General features: G+C 44.8%; 1 protein-coding gene across 2 annotated transcripts in view; it reads right to left on the bottom strand.

Moving 5' to 3' along the window:
• The window catches only part of LPP (LIM domain containing preferred translocation partner in lipoma), a 667,656-nt gene that overhangs the window by 579,329 nt on the left and 63,142 nt on the right, over positions 1 to 25,185 (bottom strand). For both annotated transcript variants that reach the window (XM_034999808.1, XM_034999809.1), the window contains exon 2: positions 21,648 to 21,770. The gene's annotated coding sequence lies outside the window, so the exon portion shown is untranslated. The remainder of the gene's footprint in view (positions 1 to 21,647; positions 21,771 to 25,185) is intronic.

Genomic DNA, 25,185 nt, shown 5'->3' with positions numbered 1-25,185 from the left:
AATAAAATTAAATCAACAAGGCAAGGGTGGGAAGGAGGAAAGCTAAAACTGAAAGCAAACTAAAAGAATTAAACCCAAATATACTTTAAATGAACAACATAATGACACTAGGGGATTGGGGGAAGGTTTATAAAGAAAAAAAAAAAAAAAAAACAATTACTCGGGGCACCTGGGTGGTTCAGTTGGCTAAGCATCCAACTCTTGATTTCGGCTCAGGTCATGATCTCAGGGTATAGAGATCGAGGCCCAACCAGACTCTGTGCCAGGCATGGAACCTGCTCAAGATTCTCTCTCTCCCTCTGCGGCTGCCTCTCCCCCCGACCCTGCTCTCTCTCTCAAAACAAAACAAAACAAACAAACAAACAAAAAACAACCACAATTCCCAAACATAGTGTTTGACAATAAACCCTCAGTCTTAGGCAGGGTTAAAGTTGGGGGAGGGACATCACAAGCAAATCCTGAACTGTTTTTAGCAGGCTTGTTTTGTATGGTGGTATGAGCAAAAAAAATCATTATTATTACTATTTGTGTATTCATATATTTTTTTCATCCCTAAATCTACAGGTATGTGTATATATAGAGATGATATAACTATATATAGATGCATGTATATACTTTTATGTGTATAATTTCCTGACTCTGGCCATCGAAAGGGCCTATGACCAAAGGCCCCACCGTAGCCATGAGCATACCTAGCACTCAAATCTTGGTCCCTAATCCCATTCTCCACTAAAAGAACCAGGACATACTGAAGAAATGGTTGATTTCGGAGCTCAGGCAGAGATGATACGAGACGAAACCAGAACCTCTTTTTATCCTAGCAGGTAAATAAGTGCTAACAACAACAAAGACAGGAACATGCCACAGAGACATAGAAGCCAGATTAAAGAGGCTCTCACGGGACAAATCTGGGGCAATCTAAGCATCAAAATAATTACATAGCACTAATAAATTATACAAGACGGAAACAGAAGTCGGGAAGTCCATCCCTATATTAGAAACGGGGAGAGAGAGAGAGACGGGAGGGGCTCTTGCTTAGAGCGGAATGCAGAACTCTGGGATGGTCCCTTCAGCAGCTCATATACTAGAATGTTCACGATGGTGGTAAAGGCAGTGCTGAAGACAGGACAGCATAATTCTGCAGCCATCCAGAAAAGACTGGTTTAGGCAAGAAGTCAGGGGAAATGTTTGATGACGAGCAAGAATAAAGTATCTCATGGGTTGCTTCACAACTGCAAGGGATAAATAGTAACTCTAAAGTGGAAAAACCGAACAACACCTTGACCAGGTGATCATCATCATCGTGAGCCCCCCCCGATGTAATTAATCCCTGAGGAGAATTAATCTATGCAATATTCTAGCAGGGAATACACAACTGAATCTAAACACGAAGAAACAACTGACTAACGCAAATGAGGAGTATGAGAGGACTGAAAAGAAAGAAAGGAGCACCGTATGCCTCAAAACTATCAATGCCATCAAAGACAAAGAAAGGCTGTGGTAATGTCCCAGAGTGAAAGAGACAAAAGAGTCATGACAACTAAATACACTACTTGATCCCGGGCTGGACTCTGTCCTAGAGGGGGAAATGCTGTCAGCTGGACACAGTGACAACACAGAAGCAGAGACATTAAAATACCAAATCAGAGTCAGTGTACTGAACAGGGTAACTATAGTGTGAACATGAAGAGACAACCCTTATTATTAGGAAAACACACTGTACTTAGGGTGATACATCATGATGCATCAGCTTACTCTCAAATACTGTAGAAAATAATCATATATGTAATATATAATATATAATGTATAACATATAGTATATGATATATAAAAAAGAGAGAGAAGGGAAGAGGGAGAATGTGAATAATATGAAATGTTAACAACAGAGGAATCCAATGAAAGCATGGGAGTATTATTTGGACTCTTCCTATTCTTGCAATTTTTTCACATTTGAAATCATTTGCAATAAAAACTTAAAGAAAAAATAACCACCGAGAAAGAGAAGGAAAAAATACAGTCAGGAAAAATTAGCTCAATTTATCAGCAGGATTTGAAAATAATAAATTAATTAATCCCAATATATATTCCATATAATAGTGGCATGCCCATGTATTTCACAGCGACACCAAGAAATCTGTATATTTTAATTTCTTAACACAGGAAAAGATTCTGTAATTTCTTTTCCTGAAACTCCTGCGGATGAACAACACCTAACATATCTAAGGCCACCGTGGATATGTAACCAGGGCTACAATTACAAGATTTGTAGGTCAATGCAAGCCTCTGAAATTCCAGTTCGTGTTTGCAATCCGAGTACTATATCTCTTCTAGAAAGAGCAAGTTTAGAGTTAGAGGATGAGCTGTATCTAACAAGCTAATAGCTAGCATCAATTTTTAAAAATCTATCAGCAGTGGCCTTTGAAGTTAAGTATCACCAAATGGATGAGCGAGGAGGGGCAGGGAGCCCTCTTTTTGTCAAAATATGGATCAGGTCACGTGTGCTGTCTTGCGCCACACACCTGAACTTCCCAGCAGAAGGAAAAATTCATGACCCTCGAAGTTTCCTTCCTCGGTAAGTTTAGAGAGGAAAAATAAAAAGATATGAAGGTTAGACATTATGAGGTCAAGAACCATCAACCAAATGGAACTTGATGCTTAAAGAGAAAGAGGTACAATATCTGTGAAGGTAGCAAAACTCTCAGCCCTCTGCTTCCAAAACAGTCTCTGCTGACTGAATATGTGTGTGTGTATATATATATATACATATACTGCAGCTGAATACTAGGTATTGTTCCCTTCCAAAAAGCATTAAAATATAAAGGTCAGTTAGCTTAAATGGTATTTTATTGCACATACTTTAAAAAGACCTTGGGCAATTAAAGCAATGAAATATATTCCTTGCTATAATTTTTAAATGTTCTTAGAAGCATAAAAAGAAGGCACAGCCCCATGTAAAAAATATTAACTCCTTCTCTTCCTTTACTCGACATTTATTTCAGGGCCTCCCAGAACATCTGAGCCGTTTCCATAGAGTCTCCAGTGTCTCTGTCCTCTAGCAGTTTTCACTGGGGCGGCCGGGGAGGGATGGCCCCGCAGTGCCAGGGCTGCCCACTGAGTAAGATGGTAATCAAGAGACCAGCAAAGACACAGGTCAAAAATCAAGAGCAGATCAGTGGTTCTCCCAGGAACTTCCTTAAAATAAGACTAAAGCTCAAGGCCCCACCCACAGACACGGTGACATCAGGTGAGAAGCTGAGGGAGGGAGGTTTTTTTTGTTGTTTTGTGTGTGTGTGTGTGTGTGTGTGTGTTTTAAGTTTTTTTTAGTTCCTCTGGAGATGTTGGTTGGTGGCCCCACTTGCAAACCACTGACCTAGAAGATTCTAAACTCCTCTGCAGCTCCTAAGCTCTAGGAAAAGCTTCAGCCTTCTGCGGCTTTACCGTGTCCTCAGACTGACACTGACGGCATCATTTTATTTCTCACCCTGGTTCAGTGTCCACAAAGATAAAATGGCACAAATGACAAACCAATTTCGCTAGTCTACAGCAAAAAAGGTAATAAAATTTGAAGTACTTTGCATATGTGCATATCAGTTTTTATCAACTCCCTTGCATAATACATAAAACTCTTCCTTAAGTTTTCAAAGGCATTGCACTCCTAACAAAGGGGCTGTACTCTAAAAGTCAGCCTTAACCCTCTTTTCCCCATCAAAGTACTTGGCAACTAGTATCTTGGGTGTGAGTTGTGCTCACAGAATCATAGATCCAAGGGTAGGAGAAGTTCTCCAGAGATCATCTGGATAGCCCTCTGATTTCAGACAGAAAAGAGATCATTACCCCATTTCACAGGCAGGTCAAGTGAAGCACACTCAAGACTCTGCACTCCACGCTGACACGCCTCTCTGATTTCTGAAGGTCAGAGACCTTCCTGTCGGGCCTTTACGGATGAATATAGTGCTTGTTCTGGTTCATGTGGGTGACCTGAGACAACCAGAGTCCCCTCTCTAGGCCTTGGTTCACTAATCTCTAGCAAAGCAGGCTGAGGCCCCACAACCTCTCATCTGAGACGGTAAAATGAAAGAGGCTTGCGATGTCAATAAACTGTTAACTCACTAAATGGATTAGTGACTTTGAACAAGATATTTAGTGCAAGAGGGAAAGAATCCCCTATAATTAAATATCAAAACCTGAGCCTGGGATATGAGAAGGGGCAGAGGATGTTAATCCCAAGGGAGTGCGCTGAATTGTGGGGTGTCTGCTTCCCAAGGGCTTCTGAACATTACTGAAGCTGATGGTTACAGAGGCTTAGGGGTCATCCTTCCCACTTAAAGGGCAGAAAAATAAATAGATGTTTCTGTTCCCAAAGCTCTCAAGTTCCATGGATTTAATGCCAACAGGGGGAAAAAAAAGTTGTGGAAATTGCCTTTTTCAATAATCTCCTTTTAGAGATAAAGAAATAATGAGGAAAAAGAATCTTACTCAAGATAACAAAACAATTAAGAAGCAGATGGAATACCCAAGGATATTCTAACTCATTTCTCCATCTGAAAATCCTCACATCACGTCACACTGCTTTATGGTATCTGTCAAGAAATAAAACGGAAAACTGACTATACAGTTCATCAATTAGTCACGAAACAGAAATCTTGGAGTGCCTGGGTGGCTTAGTCAGTTAAGCAACCAACTCTTGATTTCAGCTTGGGTCGTGATCTCAGGGTCATGGTATCAAGCCCCATGTCAGGCTCCATGCTCAGCAAGGAGTCTGCTTGATATTCTCCCTCTCCTTCTGCCCCTCCCCTCGCACTTTCTCTCTCTCTCTCTCTCTCTGTCTCTCTCAAATAAATAAATAAAAAAGGAAACAAATCTTTTTCTTTTCCTAACATATTAAGATTTCATAAGCAAAGGGCAACAGTAAGGGTAACACGATATATTTGCCATTACTTGTCTTTTTTAAAAGCAGGGCACACCCAAAAACAAAGTTATTTTGATCTACAAAAAATGTGGAGAAGGGAGCATGGTTTGTTATTTGATTATTAAGTTAACTCTGCAGCTTTCATTGTATGGGTGGCATTATCATACAAGCTGGCTCCTGAGAGATGAAAGGCAGTTGGAGAGCAAAGTCAGTGGGATGAAATTCAAGTCTGCAAACATTTACTAAGCATCTCCGTGGACAGCTCTGTGCCAGGACCCGTGGGGAACACAATTATGAGAAACACCAGCCCCGCCCACAAAATGTTGAAAATCACATGAGGTAGAATTATGCAAACAATTTACCCTAATTCAAGCCTTGAAGGATGAAGGCAAAGAAAAAAAAAAAAAAAACTAACACCAGACCAAGGATGAGACCCATCGTCACTAGCACAGCCAGCCCAGGGGACCCCATGTGACAGGGAATAAGGAAGAGCCATTACCCTCCCCATCCCCAACAGTGCTCCATCAGAGACCCACAAATGCTCCACGACCTCTCTCAGCCCATGACGACCAAGCTACAGAATTTATTTCTACATGTGCCTTCCCTGCTCTGGACCCATCTCCACCTCTTGTCATGCAGTTCGACAAACAGCAGGTGACTACAAACTGCGCTCAAAGCCCTAGGCTGGGCATCCTGTGGACGAAAAGAAACTCATTAGACATAGTCCGTGTCCTCAAGAAACTGACAACCTGGTGAGGAAACCCAGGATCATCATCCACCACTCATTCATTTAACTGACATTTATTGAAAATTTACTATATACCAGATGCCGAGGGCCACCCTGAGGCTTCAGAAACGTGTAGGACACGGCTGGTTTCACAGACCAGGGTGGAAGACAAACACGTAATACCGAATAAGCAGCATGCGGTGATGTCAGGTCTAAAGAGAGGTGCGGGCACCTGGAGCTGTGAGAGGAAGTGACTCGGAGGAGACGGGTGGGTTATCAGAAAGGCATGGAAAGGAGCACCTCTACAACTAATAAGTATCCTTCTGACTCAGACACAAGATCGGCGGAAATAGGCATCCGATAGAAACACGTGCGACGCACCATGAAAGGGCCCCTGGGACTCTTCTGAGCAAAGCCTGAGATCGAGAGCAGAGGAGAAATGTCTTCTCATCCCACTGATAACTCACAGACCAACCAGCCAGTCAGACCTGGAGAAACTTCAAGGAGGTCACACAGGGGTAGGAGCAGAAGTAGGACTGACACCCAGAACTCCACATGACCAGACGGTGCTTCTTACCCTAGCCCACCCTGGTCCTCTGTGTCTGTGAAGGTGCTGGCCACGCCCAGCCATGCCACCTTGCCATCCAAGGCAGTGGACTGAGGCACCACCTCGGCAGGTGGCTCGGATCGTGGACAAAGGGTTCCTACCTCGGCAAAGCAGACTTTTCATTCTTGTTGTCTTGAGGAGGTATGTTTATTTTAAACACTCCCAATGAAAAGCCATCCCCAGCCTTCCTACGGCCGTGTATGAGAGGATGTGGACCTGAATTCAGATTAGTCTCAGAATGAACATTCTAGGAACCTCCTTCTTCCATAGTGGGGAAACTGAGGCCCGCTCACACCACAGGTCAGAGGGCACCTGGAAGAAAGGTCTAGCAGCACATCTTACTAAATGCCCCCAGCTTTGTGGCCCAGGAACTCCTTCTCAAAGTCCACATCTTCTGTCACCTCACGAGTGATAGGCCATCAGAGGGCAAGCATGCTGCCAAAAGGAGACATTAATTAACCATATATTGCACAGACAGATCCTAAGAAAGTAAAAGAAAGAGAAAGAAACCATTTCAAAGTCTTCTCTTTGAGAGAGAAGGTCCTTCCCAGCCCCTGCCCTCTGCCATGTCCCCCAAGGCCTTTGAGGTTTGCTCTCTCAGTCAACTGCCCCAGCTCCCACCATTCTATCAGTATCCAACAGCAAAGGTGGGGGAGGACTGCCAATTTCTTGTGAATCCTGAAGATTTCCTTTATGAGTCACGGAAAACTGAAATAACTCGGCGGGGTGGGGAGGGGGGGATGACTTGAGAAAGAAACACTGTTTTACATCAGTTCCCACTAATTTGTTCCTCTGTGGTAGAACTCCTGAGCACAGGAAAAATTAAGTTTCTAGAGCTGATGCAAAAACGGGAGTTTTTGTTAGGTTTTGTCAATTGTCACCGTTCTTATTAGGATTTTTCTTACTGTCATTTTTTTGTTAAATTAATTATAGTTTGATCAGTGTAGGAGCTATTTTGAATCCATGGGACTTTCCTAACCAGATTGTTTTGGCATTTTAAAGTCACTCACATTCAGGGCCTACACAATATGGCAAGTATCTCCTTTTTTTCTCTCCTTTATACTCAAATTCTAAACAAAAGAACCATCTGTTCTCTCTCTAAAAACATCAGCCCTTGTTTTCATTTTTCTGTTAATCATAATGCCTCAAACCTATATCATGTCTTTCTGCAACTTGCTTATTAAAGCACTTTGTCAATACTGCTGCATTCATCATCAACATCACCCCCTATAAACTGGGGAGAAAGGGGAAATGTTTGCCAATTCTCCGTTAAACAAGTGACTTTCGGCTATTTGATGAATCGTGCACAGATGATGGCATGTTAGCCTCAGATGGGACCTTGGGGCCATCATCTAATCCAGTTCTGGCTCTTAGATATGTAAAAGGGAGACCCAAAAGGAGAAGTCACTCTATAATCTATTTGTGTACTTAGCTGTCTACCCCCGACTGAAAGTAGTAAAGGTAAGAATCGTGTCTTACGCATTTTTGTATCTCTGGTACCTGATGTGTAAAAAGTGCTCATTTAAATATTTGTTGAGTAGGGGCACCAGGGTGGCTCAGTCGTTACGCGGCTGCCTTAGGCTCGGGTCATGATCCCAGGGTCCTGGGATCGAGCCCCACATCGGGCTCCCTGCTCAGCGGGAAGCCTGCTTCTCCCTCTGCCACTCCCCCTGCTTGTGTTCCCTCTCTCGCTGTGTCTCTCTCTGTCAAATAAATAAATAAAATCTTTAAAATAAATAAATAAATAAACATTTGTTGAGTAAATGAAAATGTTTGTGAGTAGTTCCACAGGTGGTTGTGGCAGAGCTGGGGTCAGAGTTCAGCAATCCCATCTTCTTAGTAAGTGTGTTATTCTTAATAATACCACATAGACCTGAACTCAAGAAGAACTGAATAAAGACTCCACCAACTCAGGGTTGGGGGAGGGGCAGAACGAGAAACAGACCTGCGTCTACAAGTTGGACAAATCCAGTAGGAATCACCAAGTTTGGCCAGTGGCCACACTAAAACTTAACCCATGTTAAGGATGACTCTCTACCAGCCCTGAGCTCTGCACATGCTCCACGTATTTAGGGATTTGGTGGAGCCATTCCTTCAACCTTACCCAACTAGAAGAAATGATGTGTCTTAATGCCAAAGTACAGCATGTCTCCATACGCCCAATAAGAACATCCTCTACCCTGCGATTTGCCCTCATCACTCACTGTAACTCGAGAGTGCCCAGAGTCTCGGGATCATGAAATCCACCAGCCCAGAGTTTTCCAATGAGCAGAGAGGTCACTGAAATAAAACCTTTTTTCCATGTGCCTAGCTAGAAATCAGCAACTCATTTGGCATGTTTTTCTTATTTTCAGAATGCCCTCTTCCCCACTGCTACTCCTTGAAGCTAAAGTAAAAATAAATTATTTCTGGAAAAGCAAGTTAAATGTGGGATTCTGTCATCAGAATTGCTTCTATAGTAGTAGTTCTAACACAGTCAATAACTCCCTAAAGATTCTTCAAAAATCGTTTGTCCGTGTAGACAAGAAAGCTGAGCCGAGGAGAAAAGGGTAAAACATTTTTTTAAGTAAAAGAAAAAAAGAACTCAGGGCCAAAGACAACTCAAGTATATGACAATGTGGTTGCACATAAAGGGAATTAGTTTCAGGAACAAGAACCAAATTAGTTACAAAACACAAAGAAATCAACATAAATAAACAATTCTGAGGATTTTTTTTCCAAGGCAGGGGTTGGTAGGGGAGAAGAGAGAAACGTGGGGAGTAAGTCGAGAGACCCAAACCCTATCACGCTGTGTCTGCCATGGGCACAGAGGCTGCCGCTGGTGTCTGGGATTGCCCAGCACACCGTGGGGAGCTAACGGGCGGCACGTGCTTCCCTGCAAACAGCTGTGGAGAGCTACCCCTGCACTGACAACAGGCACGGCAGGTTCAATTCATGCTATGTCAACAGTCCTTTCCTTGCTCACCACCCTCTGCTCCTAGAGGCCTTTGGTGTCAAGGCTGTCCCAGTGCCATTTATCATTCTCATAGCCACTACACACAACGTGAACCCTTTCTCGGTACGTTCCCGACAAGCTTCCCTTTTCATACATACGGATCTTCCTGCTCTCAGGCCACCACCACAAATACCACTTTGGACTCTGCATCCATACCCCATAAATCCAGCATCCCAATGTTTTACATTTAAAAGTGAAAGGGATGGGGCACCTGGGCGGCACAGTCCGTTAAGCATCTGACTCTAGATTTCATCTCGGGTCATGATCTCAGGGTCCTGAGATCGAGCCCTGCGTCCAGCGCTGTGCTCAACCCAGAGTCTGCTTGAGATTCTCTCTCCCTCTCCCTCTGCCCCTCCCACTCGTGCTCATGCACTCTCTCGCACTCTCTCTCTCTCATAAAGAAATCTTTTTAAAAAATTAAAGACACAGATAGAAGCAAAAGGGTCCTACATTTAAGAATATATAAAAGATCCACAAAACGTTGCTTAACTGGTCTTGATCTCCAACCTTAACTTTCTCAGGGGATCATTTGTAAGTTTGTCATTGGGGAGGTCAGTGAACTAAGCGTCCGTCTGGTGTCTGATTAGGTATCTGTGAGGTCTGCAAGAACAGAGAAGGCCTGCATCTGGAGCCCCTGCAGCCCCCGACATTCTCCTCCTGCCAAAACCGCACCTCAAGAAAGAACCCCAAAGTGTGCAGACGCTCCATCTCATAGGAGCAGCCCCACTGGCTAATAGTAAATACGATTTGATAGTGATGCCTGGTACTTCTCCAAGTAAAAGTTTCTATCAAAGGATGTTGCTGCTTTGATATTCTAAGTACTCAATTAAAGTTGAATGATTTGGGGCAAGGCTCTCAACCACTCTGGACATCAGCTTCCTTTCTTACAAAATAAAACAGTCAAATTCGGTAAGCTTTAGCCTTCCTTCTGGCTCAGAAATTCTGTGCCTAATTATGAAGTCCTACTGCCCAGTGGTCTGCCCTCTCCCTCCGAGTATGGCCGTCTGCGCCCCAGGCTCTCACGCGCGGACACACACACACACACACACACGTATATACACACTCACTCTTACACAGTCCACAGCCTTGTCAGGCAAGCTGCAAGCAGTTTCCACCCACATTCCCCACCGCTGCTTCTCTGCTTAAGACTTGATATCAAAAGGATTTTTAAGTTAGGTTATGAGAGGGAAATGAGACACGTCGACACCATTTACACACAGACCTCACCTTGAGATGACATCTTCGGTGGGTTCCAGCACTATCTTCATCACCCCAGGCCCCAGGGGCAGCCATCTGCCAAAGTATCAGCTGCTCAAGTCTACCTCTCATTCACTGAGACCTTGAATAAGTCATTTTACCTCTCCAGGCCTCAGTTTCCCTGAGTGTGCCAAAGTATCTAAGAATTTGGACATCCTACTGAAATGTCACTGGAAATCAAAGCAAACACCCACCAAAGCTCTCTAGCTGGTATTGCTGTGGACCTACAGGCTCTCAGATAAATGGAAGTGACTTTTTGCATGATCTTGCACAACAAATAATAATAGCACATCGATAGGGGCAAACACTTCTACTTTGTGCTTGTTTATTTGTTTATTTCCAGGCTAAAGAAGTTGCAGGCACCACCTGCCAATGGCCTTTGGAGATTCCACAATGCCCTCTTTTTAAACAATGGACCAGAAGTTCAGAAACTAAAAAAGTGAAAAGTGGAAACCAAACGGTAAAAATACGGAACCTAAAATAGTGAGAAAATGATTTAGGAAAAATAATACCGCTTCCCTCTTTAAAATCCTTTTTTGTTTAACAATAATGACAGTAATAATGACAGTATATAAAATAATAATATAATTGAGCACAGAAAATACTTATTTGCCTAGGATTCCTTTCAGCCGTGTAATCAGCATGCACAGCAAGACTGTAATACTCATGTTTCTATTTGTTGCCCTCAACTGACATGGTTGGTCGTTTGTTTTGTTTTAAATAAAATGAGGAAGCAACAAATATATTAAATCCATCTGCAAAAAACCCATATTTGCATGTGGAAAACAAATAAGTGGGTGCCTGAATGGGTGATTAGGCATGCAATTGCCCATCTGCCCCAACCTCCCTGCAGGTGTGCCTGCCACTGGAGCAGAGAATCAAAAAGGAGAGTCCTCCACCAGGGAAACCAGGACCCTTCGCATCTGGACTGGTTCTGAGCTGTGCACTGCTAAAGTCTCAGGTCCCATCTTCTGCCCCTGTATCCTAAAGCAGAAAAGCAGAAATACCTTTTGTCATCCTTTTGTTAGACTTCGGTGGATTCTCTATATCACAAAGGCTTTTTTTTTTTTCTGAGAATCTTCAATAGGTGCTTATTAACAAGTATTTGTTGTTGCAATGGTTCTTCTGAGCATGGGTGAGCTCCTCTCCTATATTCTTCTGCTCAGGCACTCTACTCCAGCCATACCAGCCTCCTCATTATTCTAGAGTATATCAAGCAGGCTTCGGCCTCAGGGCCTTTGCAATTTCTCAGCTCTCAACCTGAAACATTCTTCCTCCTCTTGGCTCCAGCTTACTGCTTCACTTCATTCAGGTCCTCTTGTGGACACTTATCAGGAAGAACTTCTCAGACCTTTGAATTTAAATCTGTGTCCTCCCCAACCCCTGTGCCCTTAACCTGTCCTATTTGTCTTCTGAATATAGATTACAACCAAAATGGTATATATTTATGCATTAATTTGTATATGGTCTGTCTCCATCAAATAGAAGGTTTGTCTGATTTTGTTCACAAGACCTGGAATAGTGTCTAGGACACAGCAGATGCTCAATAGTTGTTAAGTTAATGAGCCATCATTACTATTTGCAAACCACTGCCCTAGGCACCATAGGTCCTCTTATGGAATAAGACAGGATTCATGCTCTTAAGAAGCTTCTATAATCCAGTAAAGAAGGAAGACTGAAAATCCACTTATATAGCAGAGCTAAGTGACACGAATATTCCACTGGGTGTATAAACAAAGCACTCTGATAGTACAGAAAAAGCAAACCATTGATGGTGGGGTAGGGAGGGTTGAGGGAGGCCAACAGAATTCTCTGGAAATACCTTCAAAGCACAGAAATCATCCTCAAAAAATACACTCCGTACAAAAAAGTACTAAGACACCCTCCGTTAGCCTGCTTTCCTTCATCAATAATGCTAAGTGAAACAAAAGATTGCCCAAGATAAGTCAGCATTTATGTGTGCCAAGACCATGGAAGAGGGAGGCATCACTTTCCTCCATAAAGCCTTCATTTTAAAATGGAATTATTTAAATGCACATAAAACATGCCTTCAGAAAATTCCAAACTCTGGGGACAGGGAGGACCTTAATGGGCATCCAGTCCAACCTCTTATTCCCTCTACAAAGGACCCATCAGTCTCAGCCTCTACCTACACACCTATAGTAGTGAAGTCATAATCCCTCAAAATGGCACATCCCACTGCTGGTCTACCCATAATATAAAGTCCTTCTTCATATGTCTTTCTGTTGCTTCCACCCCCTGCTTCCAGAACTCCTTCTGAGGTCACAAGGAGTGAGTCTGTGTCCCCTTCCATGGCAGAGTCCCACTCTACTCCTTCTTCCTCCATCCCCTTTCTCTCTTCTCCACACTAACCACTTCCAGTTCCTTCTTTCATCCCTGTTTCCAGTCTCATCAGCCATCCCAAACTTCCCTCTTCCTTTCCCTCCTCTATCTCTCTCACTATTCCAGGACCTTTTTTTGTTCGGAGCTGACCTAGAGTCCAAACAATGTAGCATTCTGCTGAGAGCTAAGCATTTTGTCTGGGATCAGGGAGAGAGGCACTGAGGATCCAAAAGATTCCATGGGTTAACTCTGTCAGCCCTGACCCAAGAAGACCCCAGCAAAGTCTCCTAACTTTCTTTGACCTTAAAATGCCATATCTGACATAAATAAGAACTGTATGGGCATGACAACTCTTTGGAAGCAAATCAGACAAAGAGGTGAAAAGGCATCTCCTGGCCCTACCCCACCTCAAGACATACAGGTTTGGGGGAGTCCTGTGCCTCCAATAAACCATGGCCCCTCTAGTCTTATTTAGCCCAGCTTCTCAACTCCCACAGCCAGCCTGCATGGATGCATGTGAGACTAGAACATACTTTTTTTTTTTTTTTTGACAGAGACATAGCGAGAGCAGGAACACAAGCAGGGGGAGTGGGAGAGGGAGAAGCAGGCTTCCCGCTGAGCAGGGAGCCCGATGTGGGACTCGATCCCAGGACCCTGGGATCATGACCTGAGCGGAAGGCAGACGCTTAACGACTGAGCCACCCAGGCGCCCCTAGAACATATATTTTTAACCATCTCTAAACCTGAGATTGGATTCTAGCCACTGCTAGCTGTGTGTCCTTGGGCAAGATACTTCAAGTCACCAAATCAAAGCATCCCAGAAGGTAAAAGAGAAAACGATCTCTAAGCCATCTAGCCCAAAAATAGCAAAGAGACCTCTTGTATGTCTCCACCCTCCCTTCCCCAACCACAGCCATGGCAGATAATGCTACATGACCATGGATTCTTTCCTGCTCCATCGGGATAGAGCTTCAGAATCCTTCTCAACACACATCATCTCAAGGAGCCACTACCAATACTCCCGCGTGGCCCCATGAAATGAACTGCAAACCACTCATTCTTCAGAGGAAGAAAACGGACACTCGGAGACAGGCCATGACCTCCCCGTGACTGTGTCAAGGGCAGAACCAGAACTACAGAGGCTCCTTCCCCACTCCCCTAAGTCACTTCTTTTCTAACTCCGATACACTGCGAATGTGCCTTGACATGGGGATGGGGAGCTTGCTACTGCATGGAGTTCTATAAGAAAGACAGAGAAAGGGCTTCTAAGTAGGGGACAGAAGCTTCAGAGACGGCTTGGAGAAGAGGTGCATCCAAGCCAGCCTGAAGAAGTTTGCCATCTGTAGGAACCCAGTGCAGTGTATCTGACTTTAGCAGGAGAAAATTCAAGATCGTGGAGGTGTTAACAGTAGTAGGAACAGCACAAGCAACGGAAGGGTGAGGACTGCTGTGCCCTGACAGGAGGCTACAGGCAGTTGGGCAGAGCAGTAGCCGCAATGACACCACGGCGGCCGTGGGGAGAGGAGCAAAGAAGATGACAAGACAAGATTAGAAGAGCAAACCAGAGTCTGTGTGGTGTTTCCAAAGCTAGCGTGTGTGTGTGTGTGTGTGTGTGTTTAATTGACTTAAAGGCCTTAAGACTCATAAATGGGAAAAGAAGATAAGGAAGGAGTGGGAGGAAAGGAAAGACTCTCTCCGTTCTCAATGGAAAAAAAAAAGCCTTGCTATAAAATGTATTACAGGAACACTTTCATTATGTAAAAGCCTATTTTGTTTTCATGTCATTCTTAGATTACATCATAGAGTGGCTACAGCCGTCTCGTACCGTATTATAAATAAATCACTAGCTTAATCATAGAACGAGCCAGGGCCCTAGATTTAAAAGGGAAATATTAGATCATTTTTAATAACTGATATAACTCAAGCCAGTCGCCATTGAAGCCGGGTGGGGTGATGTCATCCTATAGAAGTCCAAAGAGGAGCCAAAGAGGGTCAGTGCTGGGCAGGCCCAGAGAAGCTTCCACATACAAAGGAGGAGGTGGCTGATGGCGGCCGAGCGGAGCTCATCCTCTGGACCAGACAATCTTGTCATGAAAAGCAACACTTACTTTTCAAGTCCTGGTGCCCCCAAGGCCTTGTTCATGAAACACAGTGTGTGAGTATTTTGTTCTCAGAGCTACTATATTCCCAAATACCAGAAAATATGAACATATTATGATGTCTGTATTTATGTCTTGGTGGTCATTAAGCAAAATTACAAACGTGAAGGCTTTTACTTATTCTGGGACAACACATGCAAATGCTGAGGGTCTGGTCCAAGCCAAGGGGACAGGGCAAAGGGGGGGCATTGAGAAAACAGCCTGACAGAGTGCGGAACTGAGGGTGATTTGCAACACTTACGGACTATTATGGAGAGCACAGGCTAATGTTTCATGGGCACCAACTATGTACTACGTCCCGGACTCAGCAGGCCCTCTGTATACATTCTGCTGCTTTGTGAACACAACAAAACCCAAGGCAGCTGCTCTTTGCACCCGTTTTTCAAATATGGAGACCACTTAAAAAAATGATTACGTGACTTCTGTTAAGATCAGGCAGCTGATACATGAAGAGTCCTTTTATTACAAATTCTGTTCTACCTTGTTGCCTTCACCCAATTAAAACTATTTCCTGCTATAGACTTTCAGTAAAAATTAAATAAGAGACAAGCAACACTTTGAAAGCACTAATAATACAAAAAAATATATATATATATATATTGAGAGTCAAAAGGAGCCATGGAGCTGGGGGGGAGTAGTATTAACATTCTGGCCAGTGACAGTCTTACTGACCCAAGCAGGCTTTCCTTCCTTTGGCTGCAGGGCTACTAATGAGCTTGACCATAATTTTCAGTCTTCCATTTCCATTAATTTTTTAGGATTGTTAAGGAAGACTGATGGGCTTGGTTTTATAAAAGACAGTTTGGTTGGTGGGGGTGGGGGGAAGGGGGTAACCAATGCTCTAGAAAAGAACTTTCTGCCAGACAGAAAGTACTGGCTGAGGTTTTATGTCTGATCCTGTCAGTCCCACAGCAACGTTGTGTATCAGCTCACTGTTCTTAATACAAATGTTATTCATACTGCAGAGACACACTGAGCCAAGTAACACTGATTTATGCAACTTTTCAGGACACAGCATGACCCAACAGGAGATGGAGATCCTGAAATCTAACTAAGGGGACAACATGAAGGCTCAAGACTCCAAATTTCAACCTATTTTCCCCTAACCAGTTTCTGAGACAGGCTAGAAGCTGTAAAAAGCAGAGAAAACATGCCGAAAACTGGTATGGACTGATTCTGAAGCAGAGACGGTGCAGAAAGATGGAGAAGAAGCAGTGGGGCCAGGATCAAAGGAGTCTCTGGAGGGCCCCGCAACGGCTGCCGATGGCCCTGTGGTGCCCGAAGCAGTCTGTCCCCTCTCTGGGTCTTGGCATCTCACCTGTAGAGCAAAAGCTCAAGCAAGAACATCCAAGCACTTCTGTCAAAGTAGCTCTAACTGCTAAGGAGGGTAAAAATGTAGAGGCATGGGGACACAGCGGTCATTGAAAACTTCTGTTCTTCCTCTGAAAAGCCAGGCCACGTTTGCATTCTGTGCAGTTACACATCAATGCTTATATCGATTTTAAATGGAGTTCTCTCCCAAAAGCCTTCCAGTAAGGCTGGTCCACAGAAGTGTGCTGAGTTTCTTCAGTGGTTCCATGTAACTCACGCTCCCACCTTTGTACATGCCACGTAACCTAGGGTATCTGTGTAGACGGTCCCTAAGATGGTCCCCTATAACTCCATCTCCTGGTATTCATGCCCTTGTGCAATCCCTCCCCTTGAGTGTGGGCTGCATTTAGTGACTTGCTTTGAGCAAATAGAATGAGGCAGAGAGAAAAGGTGTGCCACTTCCAGGACCAGGTTACATAAAGGCTGTAAGAATCTGGGGGACTCTCTCTTGCTCACTTGTTTGGAGGGAAGGCAGCTGCTATGTTGTGAGCTGCCCTATGGCGAGGACTTCATGGCAAAAAACCGAGGGCCGCCTTCAGTCAACCGTCAGCAAGGAACCGAGGCCCTCAGTCCAACATCCTGCAAGGACATAAATCCTGCCAGAGCCTGGGGGTGGGTCCTCCCCCACTGAGCCTTCAGATGAGACTGCAGGCCAGCAGACACCTAGACTGCAACCTCGGGACAGGCCCTAAGCCTCCCATCTAAGCCGCTGCCAAGTCCCGAATCACAGACAGTGTGAGATTATAAACGTTCCTTGTTATTATTTCCGTGGTCCTCTGTGTGGCCAGAGCATGCCTGGATATGTGTCACCAAGTGGGAAAGCATCTCTGCATTTGGGGGGTGGGGTGGGGCAAGGGTTCCTCCCAAGAGTTCCTGATAGCTAATCTCTTATGGTCACCTGGAAGGTGAGAGAGTCCTTACCTACCCAGCCATACTGTGCTATCAGCTACATCTACCCTCAGAACCTGTCCAGCTCTAGAGGGCCAGAAGACGTACACAGACATACCCTGCCAGCACTCTGAGCTTGTGCTATAAGGTTCCATGGCTCACTCGCTGGTTTTGAGATCGGACCCCCTCCTCCTGGAAACCTTCCTCAACACTCCCAAGACTTCCCACTTTCCCAACCTTTCAAGTTAGCCCCATGAGATCCAAGACAATAACTTAACTTCCATTTCCCACACACCTACTATGAGACCTGAAACAGATATGGTGATTAATAAATGTGTGCTGTAAACAATATCTTTCTTTCTAATGTGTATTTCTTAGGTGTATGTCTTTGTCTCCAACTAGACTATAAGCTTCTCAAGGTCAGGAACTGTGCCTCATTCACAGTGGTGTCCTAAAGACCCTGAGGTTTACTAACTTCCAGACAAACAGTGGATCAGGGCAGAGCACAAGCACAGTCTATGGACCAGGGGTAGATATTTGGCGGCAATCTACCAAGGACTCATGGGGCACCCCATCCATTAGGCATCAGACCCCTCCTACCACACAGGAATCTAAGGAGGAGAACCTGAGAGTTCCTCTGACCTCCCAGGGCCCTGAGCAACACAGAACAGAGATAGCTCCACTGTGCTGAGGTCAGAGGAGAATATGGAATTAGGAGGAAGGAAACAAAAGAGAGAGAGAGAGAGCTCTACCTTGGACTTTCATGGATAGCAAACATCTCCTCCAAGACATCCCTGGGTTACAGAACAGCCACAGAGCCCTAGGTGGCTGGATGGGTTCCTGCTCAGACCCAGCAAGTCCTTTTGTATTTTTGAAGCAATAACATAAAAAGCAATGCAAGCTGGCTCAGCGGATTGTCACACATGCCCAGAAACCACCTGACCGAGTAAATGTAGGGAGCCAAGACATTCACCGCTGGTGGAAGTGACCGTCGCTTTGCTTCCGGCACAGACTAATACCTGATCCTTCTAAGGACCAAAGAGGAAATATTAAAAATGAAAGCCCTTGGCTACCGTCAACAATTGTACAGTAGTATCAACAGAGGAAAATAATTTCCTTCCTGACTCCCACTGGGCCAGTGACGCCTAGAGCAGAAGGTGTGATTATCTAATCAAACAAAGCAAGAGCAGAATAGCTAGACTGTAACTTCTAAGGGATTGCTCAAGCATGGAGACTTCTTCAGCCTCCCAATTCTACCTCCTTTCACCTCCTGCTACCTCGAGCCAAATCAAATATGAAAAGTAGTAATAGTACACAATTTCATTTCAATGTCAACCATTACCATGACACAAGGTTCCGGATCTAGCTCCTTTCCAAGCCTGAGGACAAATTAGTGCCCATCCAGTCCTGGGGATGACGAGGCTGCAGAGTTGGGAGGAAGAACATATACTGAGCTTACACCATGTAGCTGACATGGTGCTGGGGACTACACATTACACTGTCTCATTTTTCTTTAGTTAAGAAGACAACAACTGTAATAATCTATCATAAATGGACCACACTTTACAGTCTGCAAAACAGGCTGGCATCTATCAACCCATCTGCTCTAAGCAAACAAGAGAGGCAGGCAGCGCAATGATTATCATTCCTAATTCCCAGATCGGGGAACTGAAAGCAGGGGGATGTTGTTTTTCTGGAGGTGCACCTCTAATAACTGGCAGACCTCTGACACTCATCCCACTGTACTCACTGCCTTGTCATGCACTCACAAACTTCTTAAGCCACACTGGCCCCAAAAGACTCATTCTGCCAGTCATTTGTTTCAATCTCACAGAGATTGTGCTAGATTTCCTAAAACTCGCCAACAGAAATAAATAAATAAATAAAATAATAAAACTCTCCAGCAGAGAATGGCCAGTGTCTAATGGAATGCCCTTGGACAAAGGGACACTCACTACCTTCAGATTCAATCTTTCTATCCACGAAATGCACTGTGCACCTACTATGTGCTAGAGATCCCACCAGACTCGAGATATACTTTTGAACTTATGAAAGATGCTATCCCGGGCGCCTGGGTGGCTCAGTCATTAAGCGTCTGCCTTCGGCTCGGGTCATGATCCCAGGGCCCTGGGATCGAGTCCCACATCGGGCTCCCGGCTCGGCGGGAAGCCTGCTTCTCGCTCTCCCACTCCCCCTGCTTGTGTTCCTGCTCTCGCTGTCTCTCTCTCTGTCAAATAAATAAATAAAATCTTTAAAAAAAAAAAAAAAGAAAGATGCTATCCCTCTTCTGACCAGGTTTTATATTCTTAAAGGCCAGCATCTTGTGCACCCTGCCTCCTGCCCTCTCCAGTGGAGTCTCATTCCTGTAACCGTTCCTGGTGGGACACCATTTCCGGTCCTCACAGCATTCCTGTGTAGGCAGTCCAGCTGGCTAATGTCCCTCTCAGAGGACGGAGCAAGTATTAAAGGCTGACACTGTAGGGGAGCTCTGTTAGGAAGGTAGGAAGAGAGTTCACGGTCACCCAAACAGCAGAAGGCCTCTCACCACCCCTCCTAGCAGCACCCAGATATCCTTTGAGGCACCACTCTTCTCCACCATGTAGCTGCCATGAGATTTGCGTGGGGCTGTCTTCAGACTCAATTCCAGAGGAGACCCCAGTGCACAGGCCAGTTAGCCCAGTCCCGGCCTCTTGGCCTCAGTGACTGTGCGGGAATGCACAGCAACCCGAGGCCATGGGGACATGGCAAACAGGTTCTTTCCCCGCACAGTGGGAAGAGGAGGCCTAGAGCCCGGAATGCAGCAGGCAGACATCTCATGACCACAGGGTGAAACTTCCAAGGTTGAAGCCAACACACAGAAGGCAGAGCAAGTAGCGCTAACAGAGAAGCAGAGCTGAGTCCTGTTCAAACTAGGCCTGAAGCCCACCTCACCTCCGCACTCGCCGGTTTCCAGCAGGATCTCCGCCATTCCCCCGCCCCCCCACCCCGTTCTAGAGGGCATGCCCTATTTCATGCGGTCCAAGGCTGCAGTTGCATTTTAGGAGACCCAAACCACTGCTGGCTCACAGTTAGCTTGCAGACAACGAAAACTTCTGAGTGTCTCCCAGCTTCCTCCCGCTTAGGCGTTCTGTCCCACTCTGTCATCACACACTGTGTTTGATTATCTGTTTTTAATCCAAATAAAAGTCTTCATGTTAATCATTTTCATTTTAAACACCGAAAAAACCCAGGAAGTAGAGCAGGTAACAAAGATTCACAATTTGATTCCTAAAGTGTACACTCGGGGGCAAAACATTCAAGACCAAGTGTGAAATCTGAACAAGCTAAGGTATTTAAGAGTCGAAGCAATGGTTGTCAGCCTTTTATCTTACGCAGATCGACTGGCACACAGAAGGTCGGTTATCGATTGGCACACAGAAGGTCAGTTGTTCTTTTAAGGTACATTGATGAAGAAAAGGTGACAAAATGAAACTGTAAACTCTGTCACGCTTTTAGGTGAAATTAGGTTTTATCACTCACTCCAGCATCTGCTATGCCCTAAACATGGAGAGGCGTATTATTTACTCAGTATACAACCAGTGCTCGGGGCACACAGGGACTGGCCCTCAGGATGGAGAGCACGGGTCTCAAATCCTAAATGGAAGCTTTTCCCAGAATTCTCCCGTTGTTTTCCTCAGATCTCTGCCCCGCCAAGGGTGGCCCACACCACTACTCTTTTCACTACTCCTATTTTCGAGAACATGATGTTCTATTCTACCAGCCGAACTCAGAAGTATTTCAAAACACAAGGGAAAGCTTTCTTTACCTGTTCGCCATTCCCCTTCTGAGTGTGGAACGGGATCCCAGTGGAACTCCAGCAGACCCTTTAAGACCACAGTTCACACCCTTTGCCTGAGCAAATCTAGCCTCCCCTACCACCTCAAATGATTTTGGTGAAAATAAAATGAGAGCGCAGAAGCGGCAGCATCGCATACAGGGGTGGACAAGAATCATTCAACAATACAACTTGGCTTTCCTCGCAAACGCCCATAACACCGTTCACCGACATTGTCATTCTGGGCTTTCAATTTCAAGAACGCATCCCTCCACGCCAAAGGAGAAAGAAGGAAGTAATAGAGACTCATCACTACTCCCAATTTTCTTCCAATTCCTCTTCATGTCTCCTTCCAAGAGCTGAGTCCTGCCATACATTTTATGAGCACTGTTCTATTTTGTCCATTGCCAAGGAAATCGACTCAAGATAAAAAGAAAGAAGACTGTGGTTCTTCCCTAGTCCTCCACCCAAGCTATTAGTGCCCATGCATTCAATCGATACCATGGATTTTCAAACTCATTAAACGTATGCATTAATTATAAAAGAAAAAAGTCTTCTCTTTCTTCATAGGACTCACCAGTTGAAGAAAAATAGCTTCCCTCTGATGAGTGCTCAGGAGACCAAGGAGAAAAGGCCTCAAATGAGAACCAGGTGACTGGGTTCTGTCTTCAGTTGTATTTCTGCACCTCAATGTCTCCACCTGTGGAAAATGGGAGAAGGGGGTTGCTTACAAATCCTTTAGGATCTTGGGTGCCTGGGTGGCTCAGTCAGCGGAGTGGCCGACTCTCGATTTCGGCTCAGGTCATGATCTCAGAGTCCTCGGATCGAGCCCCGAGTCAGGCTCTGTGCTCAGCATGAAGTCGGCTTCAGGATTTTCTCTCTCTCTTCCTCTGCCCCACCCCCACTCCTCTCTCTAAAAATAAATAAATAAATCTAAAAAAAAAAAAAGGCACAACAAATCTCTGGGATCTTGCCAGCTTTAGAACTTTCCAGCTTTATGAACTCACTGACTAGGCCATACCAGAAATGATGCCAGGCTTGAAGCCGACAAATTTGGAGGCTTCCCTCTACACCTGCTAAGCCCCCAGTCAGCTCCTGGCACTTCTATTGCACCAATTTGTCACAGAATCACTGAAAGGAGGCTGCAGGCACCCCAGCTCTCCAGAGAAAACAGCTTCATCATCATCACAGAGGGGAAAGAGATCAATAGCTAGATATTCACACTCTAGCCAAGAAAAAATTAATAGCAAAACCTGAACAACAAATAAAAATAGACCAGAAAAAATGAGTTTGGAGACCAATTTCTAACTGTGGGACTGAGTGACCCCTCTGAAGCTTAGTTTCCTTGTCTGCAAAAAGGACAGCCAATGAGCAGCAGAGAGCTGGACAATCTGGACGCTTCCAGATTAAGTCCTCGTTACAGGTTTTATTTCATTAAAACCTATTACTATTTTGCTAAGGATTATGCAGTACATATTCCAACAGACGAGTATTCCAAGGCAGTGCCTGTGTCAAATGCGTGCTTTGTATATGCAGGAGGAACCCACATACCAGAAAAACCACTACTCCCATTTTCATTGTTGTCATTTTAAACATTATTCAATCAACCATGAAATTGATTTGTGTATATTATCTCATTCAGGCCTCAAACACTCAGATCTGCTCAAAGTTGGGAGGAACCTTAAAAATGACCCGCCTCGGGGCACCTGGGTGGCTCAATCCTTAAGCGTCTACCTTCGGCTCAGGTCATGATCCCAGGGTCCTGGGATCGAGTCCCACATCGGCCTCCCTGCTCGGCAGGAAGCCTGCTTCTCCCTCTCCCACTCCCCCTGCTTGTGTTCCCTCTCTCGCTGTGTCTCACTCTGTCAAATAAATAAATAAAATCTTAAAAAGAAAGAAAGAAATGACCCGCCTCAACCGTTCCGACTGACAGGGGGAGAAGCTGGGGCCAGAGAAGAGAGGTGGCCCACTCCAAGAGCCACAGTTTGTGGCAGACGGTCCCGGGCTCCGGTCCAGAGCTGTCAGGATAGCCCAACAGCAAAAAGAAATTAAGTCAGGAAAATCGCACATAATCGAGACAAGCCTGGCAAAGCAATGAGACCTAGTGGTCTTCAAGGACATAAGAATTCTCAATGCCATTCCACTGACATGAGAAAGGCATCATTTCACACTTGCTGAGGAATGGAGTATGCAGAGGCAAACACCGGACCCATGGACCGCACAATCTCATAAGACACCGCTCCCCTGCAAGCCCCAGGAAACCTAAGTTTCTCCTTGCAGAGGGAGATCGAAATCAGAACGGTTTCTCCAACAGCAGTAGAGGGCGTCGGACTTGCTAGATCTCTGAACTGGAAGGTGAGGCTCTCCACCTTGACCCTGGGGCAATCTCTAACACACCTGGCGGCTCCCTCCACACCCAAATGACGGTGGTCTCCTCTTCCATCATCGACTTCTCTCAATTTTTTTTTCTTCTTTTCCATAAAGAGAACAAGGAGCTTTGCTAAAGAACCACTGTGAAATGATTGAAGTTCCCATGCAAACAAACCATTAGCAGAGTTCAAATGCAATTTAAATTACCAGTTGTTAAAGTGCTCCTCAATTTCGTGGTAAGTTTCCAAGGAGAATTACATGCTATATACTATTTAATTGGTTGTTTTCTATTTTTTAACATCCATTTATCCCCCCCACCCTGATATTTCAGAAGTGTCTATAAAAGCTTCCCTTTAAAAAATTATACATTGTTGAATAGATTAAACCTAAAGATTGAAAAGTATCAGAGAAACAGCTGCAGGATTAGGCAGCTCAGCAGAAACTGATGGTTCTGACACCACAAAACATGCAGAATTTTAAAATCTTAGGAGTCACCTCGGAATGCCCTCAGCTCTTTGCAGGGGAAGACACTGGGGTCCTGACAGGAAAAGGAGAGCTTGGCTCAAAGTCCCCTGCCTGGTCAGTGACAGACTCAGTATGACAGCCGTGACTCCGAATCCCTGCCCTGTGCTGTCTCTTCCCACCACCCCATGTCTGGACGAGATGATGGGAAATACTCAATGAATTTTATTTTCCACCTGTAATTTTTTTCCATTTTTTTAACTTAAATTCAATTAGCCAACATGTAGTATGTCATCAGTCATATGTAGTGTTCAGTAATTTATCAGTTGTGTATAACGCCCAGTGCTCATCACATCACGTGCCCTCCTTAATGCCCATCTCCCAGTTACCCCGTCCCCCCACCCACGTCCCCTCCTGCAGCCCTCAGTTTGTTTCCACCTGCAATTTTTTAAAAGGAAATATGAAGTCCTCTTCAAATACACTCCTGACCTCAAAACCAGAGCCGGGCAATGGCGAATCTCTCTCCGAATGGGAGACAAGAACAGGCTGACGAATGAGTAGTCAAAGGAACTCAAAATGAGCAGGTGCTTGGCAGGAACAGGAAAGACACTCTTCCAGATTAATTAAACAAGTTATGGGACATCCACATTTCCGATTTCCACTGCTCTATCTGGTCTGGAACTAGGGGCTGCTCCCGCAGGGAGAGGATAAAGGATCCATGAAGCTAAGGCAGGCCTCGTCACGTCTGGAAGGGGAAGGGAATTCTAGAGGCCACCATGAGTACAGGATGAAGCTGAATGCTTGGATACAGGATTTGTGTAGATTATTTAACCTCCCTGAGCTCAAGCTTCCCTGTCTGCAAAACAGCGCTAATACCACCTACCCATAGGGGTCTAAGTAATCGTGCCCCAGGATTCCAATTCCAGCACGCACAGCACAAAGCCCGCACGCAGCACGCCTTAATGGTCAGCCCCTTGTCTTCCAAGGCTTCCATAATTTCTAAAAGCTTATGATTCTGTGGCTCTAACTTATGTGGACTATAATGGAGGCTTATAAGCTATGTATGCTCCCTAAGTGTGCTGTATGAAAATTCACTTGTCATTGAAAAAAATAAAATAAAACACGTGTGTGCAAACTTACACATCCAAGCATTTTCCTTCAAAAGCAAACTTTTTGGAACTGCTATTTTCTTTTTTTTTTTTTTTTTTAAGATTTTATTTATTTATTTGACAGAGAAAGACAGAGCGAGAGAGGGAACACAAGCAGGGGGAGTGGGAGAGGGA

Source organism: Mirounga leonina, unplaced genomic scaffold (genome assembly GCF_011800145.1).
Source record: "Mirounga leonina isolate KUSES-001 unplaced genomic scaffold, KU_Mleo_1.0 Mir_115, whole genome shotgun sequence".
Lineage (NCBI taxonomy): Eukaryota > Metazoa > Chordata > Mammalia > Carnivora > Phocidae > Mirounga > Mirounga leonina.
Note: the sequence above shows the minus strand (reverse complement) of the source record. Positions and strands in the feature narration are given on the sequence as shown.